Here is a 4,704-nt window from a genome sequence, read left to right as displayed (position 1 = left end):
TGGGGGTTAAAAATAACACTGAAGGATCTGCAGATCCGCTCGAGGGTCTCGTACGTTGGGTGCCCCAGGAGTCTCTGCTGGCCCCCGTCCCGAGCTGTCTGGGCTCGCCTGTCCCCAGCCCACTGCCCCCTCAAGAGAACTACACCTGACGACTCAGTCCTCGGGAGACATGCTGCTCCAGAGCTCGTCAAGTGGCAAAGAATCGAGGAAGGAATAAATAGCAATATTTTAAAGTTTTGAAATGCTATTTTAACACAAATACCAGAGCAACTATAGCATAAATCAACAGAGACACCCAAAAGTATGTTTGTACCAGAAATGTAATAAGCTGGTATGAAAAACAGTGTCAACTGGTACAGATGGCAGAAAAAGCCAATATTCAAATGTGTGCTGTTTTACTAACGTGTAAAATTCCCATTTTTGCCTGCTGCTTTCGATATGCTGGTTCAAAACTGCCACACACACACACACACACACACACACACAGCACACTCATCCTCACGCGTGGGATTCTAACCCAGAGAATGGAAGATTCTAAAAGAAATGGGCACACACTTTTTATCTCTCACCTGGTGGTTTTAAAGCTGCTGTGTTCTGAGAAGCATTTGCGTTGGAAACGCAGCCTTCCCCTCTGCGCCCAAAGTCTGGGGACGTCAGGAAGGAGGATGAGAAAAGGTGGGCGTCCCAGCCCTCCCAGGTCCCCCGGGTTCGGAATAGGCACGGTGGGTGCAGGTCCTCCCTCGCCGTGCCCAGCACAGGGCTGTTCCCGGTGCTGTCTCCGGTGCTGGCCCTGGGGCCCCACGGAGTGCCGTGGGGTGGGCGGGGCGGGGCCCGTCTCGGGCTGCAGACCGGCACACTGAGGCTCGGGGGTGGCAGAGCCTGGAAGAGGGGGCTCGGGGATGCAGGCCCAGCTGCAGAGGGACTCTGAGCGGTCTCCTGCCATTTGCTCCGAAACCCACCGGCTTACATTCAGATCCCACCTGTCCCGGTTTGACCTTGGGCAGATGACTTCGCCGCCAGATCCCACCTGCCCCCCGTTTGACCTTGGGCAGGTGACTTCGCCGCCAAGACCCGCTGCGTGGAGCCTGAAATACGTGTGCGGCGCTCAGCTCGTGTCGACCACGCGTGCAGATGGGCCCAGGTGCCACGTCCGAGGCGAGCAGAAAGGGGAGGAGGGACAATGTGACGCGGCGCTTCGCCCGGCAGACTGACAGCGGCACCAACGCGGGCGAACGTCCAGTGCCCCGAGCACGCGGGGAGACTGTCCTGTGTCCGCCCCGGGAGCACGGCTCGGTGCCTCTTCGCCGTAGCTGGCGGCGTGCCGAAAAGCTGTCACCCAGCGGCTCCGTTCCCGTTCGCGCTGGAGGACTCGGACGGAGGCCCTCGCTGCAGCCCCCGGCACAACGCTGAACCATGGGACGTGGCCCGGACGTGGCCGCGAGGGTTGGAGCGGAAACCGCATGCAGCGGTTAAGAACGGGGTGCGCCTGGCAGTGCCGCCACGCCATTGGGCCGGGCACAGTTGAAGGACGCACACGGCACGTCGTGTATTTCTGTTTGCTTTGTTTTCTGACGAACGCCCCACACGGTGCCAGGAGCAGTCATCTGGGCAGTGGTGCTGCGTTCCTGTGATTTATGATAAGAAATTATCAGACTATTTGGTCCCCGATCCGGCACAGAGCTCCTAAAACCCTTGGAATTTCCTAAGTGATCGGAGCAGTAAAGGTGTCGGTTTTTATGTTAACGAATGACTTTTGGAAAGCTCCCAGGAGACCTAAGGGTGAGGCTGTCACCGGAGGAAGCAGCCGGGGACTGGAGGCTTGGGACTTCTAGTCGCTCCCCAGACCTCGGGGGAGGGGAAGGGGCTGGAGGTCGAATCAATCACCAGTGGGCAATGACTCGATCGGTCTGCCTAGGGAACGAAGCCTTCACGAAAACCCACGAGGGCAGCGTGCGGCAGCTTCCGGGTTGGTGGACGAGTGTGTGGGGTTTGGGGGGAGGGTGGCATTCTCTGAGAGGGCATGGAAGCTCCACGCCCCGTCCCCACACCTGCCCCGTGCGTCTCTTCATCTGGCTGTTCCTGAGTCACTTCCTTTTACAATGAACCAGTGATCCGGTGTGTGACATATTCCCTGAGTCCCATGAGCACGCTAGCAAATTAATCACACTGGAGGAGGGGGTCGTGGGAACCTCTGACTTGCAGCCGGTTGGTCAGAAGTGCCAGTGACAACCTGGACTCCTCGCTGGCATCTGAGTTGGCGGAAGGGGCGGGGTGGTCTTGTAGGGCTGAGCCCTTCACCTGTGGGGTCTCACGCTCTCCAGTGGGTGGTGTCAGACTTGGGCTGAACGGCAGGACCCCCAGCTGGTGTTGGAGGATGGCTTTCAGTGCGGAGCCCCCACCCGCACGCGCATCAGGATTCGGTACAGAACCTTTTAGGTTCTCAGCAGGAAGTGGTTTTGCCCGCCCCCCCCCCGGGGACATGTGGCAGTGGCTGGGAGACATTTGGGTTGTCTGTGCCCCAACCAGGCAGGAAGGCCTGTGTGTTTTTTAGCGGACAGAGGCTAGCTTCAAAGCTGAGGGGAGGCCCCAACTGCAGGAACCCCAGCCCCAGACACCCAGCAGCACCGAGGCTGAAAACCCTCTGCTTTTCCGGAGGAGAACATCAGGGAGAACACGGGTCGAGGCCGACCCCAGAGGGCTCTGGGTGCTGCTCACGACACCTATCATCCTGTGGGAGGGTTTCTATTTCCTAAAAGAAGTGTGCGCTGTTGGAAAAGGGCAGAGACAACAGGGAAGGAGGCAGGCAGACCCGCGATGAGAACCGAACAGACAGACCCGACATGCCCCCGCCCATCTAGCGCCCCGCCCGTCCTGCGCCCCCGCCCGTCCTGCGCCCGCCGTCTGCGCCCGCCCGTCCTGCGCCCGCCCGTCCTGCGCCCCACGCTGCCCTTACCCGTCTCCAGGGCTGAGAGGGGCTCGTTCTGATGCCTGACGTCCCCACACTCCAGTCCAGAGGGCCTCGCTTGGGGCAAGCGGAGGCCACCCCCTTGTCCCCCGCAGCGACGCTTCCAGGCAGCGCCAGGACGGCAGTGACACATTAGGGTCCCACTTTCCCATAATGAACGTGGCTTTTAGCAACTTTGCAGAGTGTTTTCAGAAACAGCCTCTTGCACCAGCAGATTTGTCGCAGCCTCAAACCCAGCTCGCAGGATCTCCAGTGGCTCGTGGTGACAAAGCGCCTGCACCCCCACAGGCGGCCGCAGCCCTCCTGACACCTAAGCCAGAGGGACATCCGTGGGGCCCTTGGAACACAGGAGACACAGGCTTTCTTTTCCGCTTCCAGCCGGTACCCAGACCTGGTGAGGAAGACAGGGCCCCCGCCCAGGGCAGGGGGGCATCTGTGCCGACCCCCCTCATGGCTCCCCTCCGTGCACCTGGCACCCAGGGCTCCAAGGGGGGTGACCTCAGGACAGTTTCTGGAGGCAAAAGAAGGGGGCAGCCTGAGCTGGCAGTCGCCTGTGGCCAGGGAAGTGATGGGTTTTCTTTTAAGTCACTCATCCAGTGAGTTCTCTGGGTAGGAGCGTAAGCGCGTTGGAGGTGAGGCCAAGGACCTTCGTCCTGATGCTGGCGTCTCTGGGGCGTCGGCCCCGGCCCTGTTCCCATGCATCTCCTCACACGTGGGTGTGCCACAGAGAATGGCTAGGGACACAGAAGCACACACTGCTCAGCCCTGCATCTCACTGACCCCCAGGCCAGGAGGCGTGGGCCTGCGTCCGCGTGGCCTGCCCCGCACTGCCGTGGGCGTGCGCCCGCTGCCCTGCCCGTCCTTGGCACTCCAGGTGGGCACCAAGGGTGCTGCCTTCCCGCTCTGCGCATTTTCCATTTCAGTGGATTCTGCTCCATCCGGTTTCGGGGCCAGTGATGGCTTCGCTGAGTAAACGCCGAGCGAGGCCGACCCCATGTCCTCGGCCACAGGGAAGGCTCCTGGATGGGGAGTGCCACGGCTTGGATTGTGCCCCCCAAAAGGGTGTGGATGCCCCGACCCCGACACCCGTGAACGCGAGCTTGTTCGTGAGCAGGCACTTGGCGGGATCATCAAGTTAGGACGGGATTGTGCTCAGTTGGGGCGGGCCCCCACCCACAGACGGGTGTCCGTAGGGGAAAAGGGACACACACAGAGAAGGGCCATGTGAGGACACACGCAGAGACCGGGTGGGGCCGCCACCAGCCAGGGACTGCGGGGAGGCAGTGAAAGCTGGAGGGGGCAGGGGCCCTCCCCCAAGTCTGCAGAGGGCGGCTGGCAGATCACCTTCAGACAGATCACCTCCACGCGAGGGAGAGAATCAAGTCTGTGGTAATTTGTCACTGTGGCCCTGGGAATCTCAAACAGGGACGCGTGGCCATGTGTACCACCTCACTATCATGGGCGCAGTCCGAAGCCCCGCCCCTTCCCCAAGGAAGCCCCCTGCAGGCAGAGGGTGGAAGCCGAGCTCAGCCTGGGACTCCAGCTAGTGACCGAAAGCCACGTGGAACCAGAGACAAGGGCCACGTGACCCTGGTTGAGTGACACAGGGCGGCCTCTCTGCTCAGGCTTCCACAGGGGGGCCATCTGCCCATGGCAGCCTTTCCCGGGAGGTACAGGTCCTCCTGGGGCAGCCTGGCCTCCCCCGGTCAGTACCCCACCTCCTCCCCGCCCCCGCCTCA

This window comes from Pteropus medius, unplaced genomic scaffold (genome assembly GCF_902729225.1).
Source record: "Pteropus medius unplaced genomic scaffold, Ma_sr-lr_union100, whole genome shotgun sequence".
Classification (NCBI taxonomy): Eukaryota; Metazoa; Chordata; class Mammalia; order Chiroptera; family Pteropodidae; genus Pteropus; species Pteropus medius.
The sequence above is the reverse complement of the archived record's forward strand: the minus strand, read 5'-3'. Positions refer to the sequence as shown.